This window comes from Coregonus clupeaformis, unplaced genomic scaffold (assembly GCF_020615455.1).
Source record: "Coregonus clupeaformis isolate EN_2021a unplaced genomic scaffold, ASM2061545v1 scaf1467, whole genome shotgun sequence".
Lineage (NCBI taxonomy): Eukaryota > Metazoa > Chordata > Actinopteri > Salmoniformes > Salmonidae > Coregonus > Coregonus clupeaformis.
The window spans coordinates 1-11261 of record NW_025534921.1 but is presented as its reverse complement, the minus strand read 5'-3'; the positions used below and the strand labels follow the sequence as shown (position 1 = coordinate 11261).

The 11261-nt window shown below is 41.0% G+C and overlaps 2 pseudogenes; both read left to right on the top strand.

The window, feature by feature from the left end:
• Positions 1 to 604: 604 nt before the first annotated feature.
• LOC123487118 lies at positions 605 to 3474 on the top strand (annotated as a pseudogene).
• Positions 3475 to 4300: 826 nt separating this feature from the next.
• On the top strand, positions 4301 to 11041 carry LOC123487117 (annotated as a pseudogene).
• The last annotated feature ends 220 nt before the right edge of the window (positions 11042 to 11261 follow it).

Here is an 11261-nt window from a genome sequence, read left to right as displayed (position 1 = left end):
GCGTTGAAGTTCTTGACACAAACCGGTGCGCCTGGCACCAGCTACCATACCCCGTTCAAAGGCACTTAAATCTTTTGTCTTGCCCATTCACCCTCTGAATGGCACACATACACAATCCATGTCTCAATAGTCTCAAGGCTTAAAATGTATTCTTTAAACTGTCTCCTCCCCTTCATCTACACTGACTGATGTGGATTTAACCAAGTGACATCAATAAGGGATCATAGCTTTCACCTGGATTCTTAATGTTATGTACAAGTCATTATAGGGAATAGGGTACACTTTTGGGACGCAACCAACTTCTCAGGAATATCGATAGTGATCTAAGGACTATTATGCTATAATACTTACCCAATGTCACTTACAGTGAAGTTAATCTGATCTCTGACAGACGGACAGAACAATGGTAACGCCTAAAGTTTGATCAGTCCCCTCCTTAAATACAGAGTCAACTATCCCAGCATCATCAAGGTGCTTCCCTGAGTGTAGGTACTTCCTTGAGTGTAGTAGTTTAAAAGCAGGTACCTGGTGCCATACATTATCAGTAGGAGCAGGTAGATTACCTGTTCAGGTGGACCAGGAGGACATCGTTAGAAGAACCATCATGGCACTCCAATGGGTGAATTAGCGTGTTGCTCTCCTCTTCGGACTGTCTGCTGCATATTCTGAGACTGGTAAGAAAATATAAGACAAGATATGATAAAATGCCATTTAATAATCACCTTAGGATAATTCATTGCATAGTTTAGGAACTAAAGAGGAGCTGGACTAGAAGCTAAATAAGACTTGTTCCCTGTCTTTTTCCAGTTATGATTCCAGATATGACTTCCATTGGGAGTCTATATGATTCCAAACTGCAAATCTTGTCAGGTATTCTTTTTTTCATGTTGTTACCTAATACTCAAATATCTATATTATACTGTTATATTTTACATCTCATATTCAGACATGAATGGTGCAACTATACAGTACATTTCCCCATGCAGCAGGGAGTGAGTCCCACTCTAACGGGCAGGTCTGCAGCACATGGGGTAACTACCACTACAAACCTACGATGGAGACTTCTTCCAGCTGCCCTACACCTGTAACCACGTGCTGGACGTCGCTGTGTAAGAGCAGCAGCGGCTAGTGAGGCCTTCAACGTTCAGCTGCAGCGGGGAGAGTAGACGGGCTGCCCACCATAACCAAGGTATTCCTTTGGGATCAGTCCTTTGATTGGTTTTTTAAATTGCACTATGATTTTAATGTAAGGTGACCTTGAGATGTCCTGAAAGGCATCTGTCAGAATAAAATGTATTATTATTATTTTTTTTATTAAGGTGTCTTTGAAGCTGGATGGAACCTTCGTGGAACTGGCCAATGGTAACGTCAGTGTCAACGGAAAACAGTGAGTTCACAGTTCAATCAACAAAGGCTCTTAGATGTGTAAAACCATTGGCTCTTAAATTTAGTGTAAAATAAATTGTAATAGAGGGAAGCAAATTATAGGCGGTTTGTTACCACTTAACTACATCCAATGGAATTAATGTTATTCAGAGATCAATCTTATCAACTGTAGGGAAACAAAAGCGAATGGAGAGTTTTTTTGAAATTTTTTACTTCAATTGCATTCAGTTGCTACTTTTGTACAAAGAATTCATACATTAAAAATTGTTTTTATTAATATCATGGATGTAGTGTTGGATCATAATTCTTTTTGCTGTTTTAACATAATCTACATAATGTCAGTTTCAACGGGCAACAGGGGGGTTCATCAGTGATCTGAGTGATCTAAAAGCATGAATTGTTATAGCATTCAGAGTAAAACTCTTTTCTGAAGTTTAGTTGAACAATGTTGACCCTTGTTGGAATACCCAACCCTTCCCTCTGATGACACTGCATTGTTTTGTTCCCCTAGGGTCACCATACCCATTTGGTCAGTTCAACGTCTTCATTGAGAGGACCGTTTCCTATGTGAAGATCACAGCCAAGCTGGGGGTTAGTCGTCATGTGGAATGGACATGATTCCCTCTGGGTATGTGTTCAATCTGCTTTTACTCATTTCAATGTGTTTTCTGTCACACTTACAGTGATATGCGGTTGTTTTACCTGCTTTTGGTTCAATGCACTGATTGTAAGTCGCTCTGGATGAGAGTCTCTGCTACAATGTCAAATGTATGGATGCTTTGCTGCAATATACTGGTCCTAATGAACACGTGTCTATAGTTAGCTAGTGAATGTAGAGCAACATCAGTGTTAGTGGAACTGTTGGGATAAAAGTGGGAACATTCAGTGTTAGTGGAACTGTTGGGATAAGAGTGGGAACATATCAGTGTTAGTGGAACTGTTGGGATAAGAGTGGGAACATATCGTGTTAGTGGAACTGTTGGGAGTAAGAGTGGGAACATATCAGTATTAGTGGAACTGTTGGGATAAGAGTGGGAACATATCAGTGTTAGTGGAACTGTTGGGATAAGAATGGGAACTTATCAGTGTTAGTGGAACTGTTGGGATAAGAGTGGGAACATATCAGTGTTAGTGGAACTGTTGGGATAAGAGTGGGAACATATCATAGTGGGAACTGTTGGGATAGAGTGGGAACATATCAGTTAGGAAGTTGGAAAAGGAACACATCAGCAGGAACTGTTGGGATAAGAGGAACATATCAGTGTTAGTGGGAACTGTTGGGATAAGAGTGGGAACATATCAGTGTTAGTCGACTGTTGGGATAAGAGTGGGAACATATCAGTGTTAGGTGGAACTGTTGGGATAAGAGTGGGAACTTATCAGTGTTAGTGGAACTGTGGGATATAGAACTTATCAGTGTTAGTGGAACTGTTGGGATAAGAGTGGGAACTTATCAGTGTTAGTGGAACTGTTGGGATAAGGAGTGGGAACATATCAGTGTTAGTGGAACTGTTGGGATAAGAGTGGGAACTTATCAGTGTTAGTGGAACTGTTGGGAGTAAGAGGGGAACAGAGAATGGTGTGAAGACGGCGTTAACTGCGTTAACATGATAAGAGTTTAAAAGAGTTTTAACAACATGATGAGAGTTTAAAAGGTTTTAACAACGATGATAAGAGTTTAAAAGGTTTTAACAACATGATAAGAGTTTAAAAGGTTTTAACAACATGATAAGAGTTTAAAAGGTTTTAACAACATGATAAGAGTTTAAAAGGTTTTAACAACATGATAGTTAGAGAGGGAGAAGCGAAATGCTTGTTAGCACAGGTACAAGGAGTGGAATGTTAGCATAAACAGCCTGGTACCCAGCTAGAAGCAGCCTCAACTCATGATGAAGTGTGTGAAATGTCAATACATATGAACTGCTGGGAGGTGCATGTGCCAGCTGGCTGTATGTGAAATGGACATATTTGCAATGCGTTAAAACCTCAGTCATCTTCCTTTGGTTTTTATAGGTGGAGCTGAACTCAAAGAGATTCCAGAATCAGACGTGTGGGCTGTGTGGAGACTTCGCGAGTCCAGATTTATGACGAGTTCATTAAGAATGGTAAACACAATCACCAAATGTCTTAGGGGGGCGGATTATGCTCCTGTTCTGCTTATGTATGTGTGGGTTCAATCTATGGCTTAGGAACAGGTCCTAAAGTATTTTACCATGTTAAGAAAGTTACAAAACACAAAACACATGATGACACGAGATAGATAAACTCTGTTTCTTTTTCCCACAGATGCTCATCTCACTAATCGACTATGGTGATCTTTGGAAGATGAATGGCCCAACAGAGACCTGTACAGAAATCCCTGGTCCCAAGGACTGTAGAAGACCAGGTATTTACACGTCTAGAGCTGAGCTGAACATTTAAGATTTCGTATTCATTACATTTAAACATGATTGTAAGATCTTGGGAATGTCAGTTGAAATATCAATATCAACATCCTCATGGCTGACATTTGATCAGTACAAAAATCCCTCTATGTTGCCTCTAGTAATTATTCTTCTTCTTCTTCCTTCTTCTCCTTCTTCTTCTTCTTCTTCTTCTTCTTCTTCTTCTTCTTCTTCTTCTTCTTCTTCTTCTTCTTCTTCTTCTTCTTCTTCTTCTTCTTCTCTTCTTCTTCTTCTTCTTCTTCTTCTTCTTCTTCTTCTTCTTCTTCTTCTTCTTCTTCTTCTTCTTCTTCTTCTTCTTCTTCTTCTTCTTCGTCCTTTTCAGACCGAACTTTGTGAGCAGCTTCTCACCTCCAGCCTTGCCTTCAGTACTGTAAGGAGCTGATTGCCACAGACTCTTTCATCAAGGCCTGTGCAGCAGACATGTGTCACTGTGGCAACAGTAGCAGCAGTGCTACCTGCGCTGCCCCACCATGTCAGAGTACTCCCGCCAGTGTGCTCACTGCAGGGGGAAACCCCAACAGTGGAAGACCGAGGAGTTCTGCTGTAAGGGAAATCTGTTTGTCTTTGTATTGGAACAAGTTCTGTTGGAACTCAGTAAACACTTTGGTCATGCAATAATGCTTTGCCTTAGGTCATCTGTAGTGTCTTCTTCTTCTTCCGAGATGCTGGTATTTACATTTACGTGACGGAAAACTGAGGAGCAAATCCCAATTTCCACTTTAGTTGATGTCAATAAAAAGACTAAGTGAAAATCTGAAGTAATGAAGACTTGGGGAAACAGATTTCTGATTAGGTTATTTGTCTGTGTTGAGCAGTGGAGACGTGTCCTTTTCAACATGGAGTACCAGGAGTGTGCTAGTCCCTGCACTGATACCTGCTCCAACCCAGAGAGGAACCAGCATTGTGAGGAACACTGCACCGACGGATGCTTCTGCCCCTGCGTGCACATGCAGCTAACTATCACTGAATACAACATCATACGTCAGCAATGTAACTTTTTAAAGTAGCAATAAAATATACAAATGTGATCTCACCCGGGACGGATGCTTCTGCCCCTGCCGGTACTCACACTCACTGATTTTAACAGAGATGGGATCAGTCACAATTTTGCAAGTCTCAAGTCCTTAACTTTCGAGTCTCGAGTCAAGTCCGCAAGTAATAATGGGTAAGTCCCAAGTTCCACAGCTCAGCTCCCTAATTTGGGGTTGAGTCCTCAAGTCAAAGGTTAAGTGTTTAATGCCAATTTCAATGCATCAGTGATTTTGGACCCACATGTTTACAAACTCGCCCCCAGAGCAACTTATGGCAGGAGCAGTTTGGGTTAATTTAAGTGCCTTGCTCAAGGGCACATCGACAGATTTTCACCTAGTCAGGTCAGGGATTCAAACCATTGACCTTTTCAGTTACTACCAATGTTAACCAATAGGCTACCTGCCGCTTTGGTATGCAGATATTTTCTAAACAGGGCACATGGTTTTAAAGAAATTCTGGAAAAACTCCTGGCCCTAGGGAGGATGAAAATCCTGTCAAACTGCAGCAACCTTGCTTAATATGAAATATGTTTGAAAACGACTTTCCGTTACCCATCAACCACTGCAATTGGACAATAGAAGTCACAGGGCGGAGCTTGCTTTATGCAGGTTTGCATCGTTGCAACTGCAATTAAAAGTAACTCACACAGTCTATTTATGTCTTCAGTATTGTGTTGTTTGATTAATTTCAGTTAATCATTTTGGATTTAAAAAGATCAAGGGAGCCTCAGCCAGCAAGCCCAAGTTTGAATATAGCCTAAACCGAATTTGATCACATTCACATTTTCTCCTAGAACAAATAAATGGGCTCTAAATTGGCTACATAACATTCACCACATATTTCCCCCTGGCCAGAGGGCAGAGGGGACATTGGCTGTGGGCCTATGCAGCTGGAGGCTGCAGTTGTTATCGGTAGTCTAGTTGATCAGACTGGAGAAATGGTCCATTTTCTTCCCCTATAGTTTAGGTGGAGGCTGCTGCAAGCATTTCTGTCAAGGGTTCTTGCTTGTGTATGTCGGGAGTGATATGTTATCATGTTGGCTAAACAAATATCGGAGGACAGTGGAGCGCTTGCACGCGCTTTGCTAGATTATGTGCTTTGTGCCCGTGAATCTGATTGGTCAAGTTATTATTATCAGGTGACTAAATGTATTTAATGTCATTTATGGAACCAGGTGACTAAATGTATTTAATGTCATTTATGGAACCAGGTGACTAAATGTATTTAATTTCATTCATGGAACACAGGTGACTAAATGTATTTAATGTCATTTATGGAACCAGGTGACTAAATGTACTTATTGTAATTTATGGGATCAGTGACTAAATGTATTGAATGTAATTTATGGAACCAGGTGACTAAATGTATTGAATGTAATTTATGGAACCAGGTGACTAAATGTATTGAATGCCTTTCTCATTAGGAACCGTGTTTGATGACCTCAATCTGACTGGCTGTGTAGCTGTGAACCGTACTCTTGTCTCCTCACGCGGACAGTCTTAACAGCCTGGACAATCATTCTCAAGAACATGCCAGACATGGTGAGAGCTCCACTGTATTTATATACACTGAATTATTGTGTGTGTGTGCTTAGCCGGATGTGTTGACCGGATGTGTTGAGCTGGATGTGTTGAGCCGGATGTGTTGAGCTGGATGTGTTGCCGGATTGTCGAAGGCCGGATGTGTCGGAGCCGGATGTGTTGAGCTGGATGTGTTGAGCTGGATGTATTGAGCCGGATGTGTTGAGCCGGATGTGTGTTGAGCTGGATGTGTTGAGCTGGATGTGTTGAGCTGGGATGTGTTGAGCTGGATGTGTGCGTGTGTGTTGAGCTGGATGTGTTGAGCTGGATGTGTTGGAGCTGGATGTGTTGGAGCTGGATGTTTGGGAGCTGGATGTGTGCGTGTGTGTGTCTATGTGTGTTGAGCTGGATGTGTGCGTGTGTGTCTATGTGTGTGTTGTAGGCTGAAACTGACTGTCTCTCTCATTAGTACCTGTAACCAAGGCCAGTGGAGTTGTGGCCAGATCTAGTTGTCCAGCTACCTGCTCCATAGTGGGAGGTTCCCACATCACCACCTATGATGGGAAAGACTGACACCTTCCATGGAGACTGCTCATATGTCCTGTCAAGGTAGGGATCTAAACTAACGTATGGAGACTGCTCATATGTCCTGTCCAAGGTAGGGATCTAAACTAACGTATGGAGACTGCTCATATGTTCCTGTCCAAGGTAGGGATCTAAACTAACGTATGGAGACTGCTCATATCGTCCTGTCGGTAGGGATCTAAACTAACATATGGAGACTGCTCCTGCTGTATGTCCAAGGTAGGGATCTAAACTAACGTATGGAGACTGCTCATATGTCCTGTCCAAGGTAGGGATCTAAACTAACGTATGGAGACTGCTCATATGTCCTGTCCAAGGTAGGGATCTAAACTAACATATGGAGACTGCTCCCGCTGTATGTCCAAGGTGGATCTAAACTAACGTATGGAGACTGCTCCCGCTGTATGTCCAAGGTAGGGATCTAAACTAACGTATGGAGACTGCTCCCGCTGTTATGTCCAAGCTAGGGATCTAAACTAACGTGTGGAGTGATATTAGTGCCAACAGAAATGTGAATACAAATTTGATTTCTTCACACAAATTATTAAATTCAGACTCCATTTCAGTTGGCACTGATATGACTCCATACTAATGCTACTGTATGTTTAGTAGATTTAACTCTCTGACTCACTAGCAAACATGTACTGGCCCACTGACGGGCCACATCCGGCATAGATTGCGACCGACCGGTGGCATCCACTTGCATTGGCGGTGCTTGTACATACCATTGCTATCACTATCCATATTCATCTCATAAATAAAATCTAACTTTTCAATCAAGTTGCACCATAATATACCCTGCCTCCATTCACACCCCTTGACCTTTTTCCACATTTTGTTGTGTAACAGCCTGAATTAAAAATGGATTAAATAGTGTGTTTTTTTGTCACTGGCCTACACACAATATCCCATAATGTCAAAGTGGAATTATGTTTTTCAAAAATTAATTTAAAAGAAAAAGCTGAAATGTCGGGTCAATAAGTATTCAACCCCTTTATTATGGCAAACCTTAAGTTCAGGAGTAAAATGTGTAACAAGTCACATAATATATTGCATGGACTCACTCTGTGTACAATAATAGTGTTTAACATGATTTTTGAGTGACTACCTCATCTCTGTACTCTCCACACATACAATTATCTGTAAGGTCCCTCAGTCGTGCAGTCAATTTCAAACACAGGTTCAACCACAAAGACCAGGGAGGTTTTTCCAATGCCTCGCAAAAGGGGCACCTATTGGTAGATGGGTACAAATTTAAAAGCAGACATTGAATATCCCTGTTTTTATTTTATTTTTCTTCTTCTTCTTCTTCTTCTTCTTCTTATTATTTAATTCAGGTTGTAAGACAACAAAATGCAGAATAAGTCAAGGGGGTATGAATACATTCTGAAGGAACTGTAATTCCCTGAACTGAAAGTATGCAAGTAGTAAGTAGTGTGTTAAAAAAAAATGAGTTTCCCTTAACTTTACTGTCATTTCGTGCCAATTGTCCCCAGCAAACCAACAACCACTGCTTTCACAGTCCTGGGTGACATAGTGAAATGTGGAAATACGGACACTGAGACCTGCCTAAAGGCTGTGACCCTGGTGATTCCAGAGTCCAAGGTAAGTTAGCCTCTCTGCAGTGACACACCCACCTGATAGTGTCATATTAAAATACATCAACATCAAACCTGTTGTATATGTTTAGAGAAAAAAAGCTCAACGTTGAGACTTCTCCCTGCTGCCAGTAACTCTTATCACCACTTCAGGGCCAATTCTATTTCAATTCCAGTCAATTCAGGCGTAACTGAAATCCCAATTCCAATTCTCTTCATTGTTTTTCAGTGAGGAAACATTTGGAATTGGTATTGGAAATTAGGCTCTGGATAAGAGTTTCTGCTAAATGACTAAAATGTAAATGTAAATGTTTACTTTCTGTATTGAATGGGAATTGACTCCACACTCCTTATCACCAGGGGATTCTCTCGGTCGTCAACAAGGCCAGTGGAAGGGTCTTTGTCAACAAGATGTTTTCTCAGTTGCCGCTTTTCATGGGTGAGTTACTGCTTGATGGCAACTTGAGAAAAGGGATACAGAAATGATATCTGGTCTATTTTGTTGATTTATCATGAATCAGTATACAACTTCTGTTTGAAACCCACCAGACATGTCACCCATTGAGTTGTCTCTTTTTTTCTTAGCATCATACACCAATAGCATCCCACAACACAACGGGAGCTAAAAGTTAATGGTCCACCAGATTGTGACTAGAACTTGTGTATATTTTCCACAGCGAATGTAACAATCTTTCAGCCCTCTACGTTCTACATCGTTGTGCATACCTCTTATGGGCTGGGCGTCTAGAGGTCCACCTAACTCCTATAATGCAGGTCTACATCATAGCTTGCAGCAGCTCCCACAAGGAACAAACCCAGGTGGTATAGTTTCTCTCAGTTCATTCAACGTCTTCGTGAAAGATAAGCGTCTTTGGGTCTTTGAAAAGCCGCCATATAAATCCCATGCATTGTTATTATAAAAGCTGATTGGTTGTCAAACTATTGTTATTTAATACCACTTGTTTAGGGGGTTCAGTCAAACCTCATCTGAAACAATTATTAATAAACTAACAATACTTGATGCATTGCATCTTTAGTCAATGTTAGTTTTAACCACTTTAATGAATCTGTTATATTGTTTTGTACCTCTTATCCAGGGTCTTTTAGGAGACTTTAACAGCGTCCAAGCTGACGAACTTCAGAACCATCAATGGACTGGTGGAAGGAACCGTGTCAGACGTTCGCCAACACGTGGAAGACCAAAGCAAGCTGCCCTGATGTGACACAGAGCTTTGAGATCCCATGCAGTCTGAGTGTAGAGAACGGTACTCCTTCGACCTCTTTAAAAACACTAACGTATGTCTAATGCAGCGGTTCTCAAACTAGGGTGTCCGAACCATTGTGGGGTCGCCTGATATGAAAAAAAGGGTCCGCGGGAGAATTTCCAAAATACCCCCAAAGTATACTACACTGAACAAAATATAAACGCAAAACATGACAAGTGTTGGTCCCATGTTTCATGAGCTGAAATAAAAGATCCCAGAAATGTTCCATAAACACAAAAACGTATTTCTCTTAAATTTGGTGCACAAATTTGTTTAAATCCCCTGTCAGTGAGCATTTCTCCTTTGCCAAGATAATCCATCCATCTGGGGTCAAAAAAATGCCACTCTACCCCAGTGGTAGAAAAAGGATCACTCTACCCCAGTGGTAGAAAAGGATCCTCTGTGCATAGATCAGAGTTTATTTTCCTAACTAAACATTTGTATTGTTTGCTTATGTTTCGTAGAAAGCCTTTATCAAGGCCTGACACTTTTGGGATGACACTTACGTATGTCTACTGAGATGCACAGTAAAAAGCCTAGATAAAAACTCTTTGTACTTTGTGCTTAAATGTTAAATGTTGCTCATATCTCATATGTTTTACAGAGAGAGATATGCCAAGCACATGCTCGATGCTGTCGATCCTGCAGGAATATTTTCCCAATGCCACACTGAGATCAACCCAAAGTACTACAAGGAAGTAAGTATGATGATTTTAATTTGTCAAATGCTCTTTAATTACAGAGGGTTATCCCCAAAGCTCTATCATTCAAAAGTTCTATATTAAAATGTATCATTTTAATGTATTACTAAATGTAACCTAATGTAGATCTCAAAACATGTCATCAGATTTTTCAAGATGTTTTCCAAATAGTATTGTCCTGTGCTTGTGTGTGATTTCAGAAAACAGTAGTTTTCTTCATTAACACATCACATAACTGAACTATCTTCTACTTTCTCCTTCTCCTTCTCCTTCCTCCTTCTTCTCCTTCTTCTTCTTCTTCTTCTTCTTCTTCTTCTTCTTCTTCTTCTTCTTCTTCTCTTCTCTTCTTCTTCTTCTTCTTCTTCTTCTTCTCCCCTATAGATCTGCCTATATGACAGCTGTAACTGTGAGAGAGTGGGATGCATGTGTGCTGCGGTCTTCCTCCTATGTCCGTGCAGGTATGTGCTGCTGCAGGTGTCCTGCTCAGTGGATGGAGAAACACCACCTGTGGTAAGATAAACGATCAGAGAACCCCCAAAATGAATTAATGAATTAATGAAGGGTTTCCACTTATATTAACCCACTGTGTTCTAGTGGTTTCCCTTTATATTAACCCCACTGTGTTCAGGGTTTCCCCTCCCTATTAACCCACTGTGTTCAGGGTTTCCCCTTATATTAACCCTGTATTCGGGTTTCCCCTTTATATTAACCCCACTGTGTTCAGGGTTTC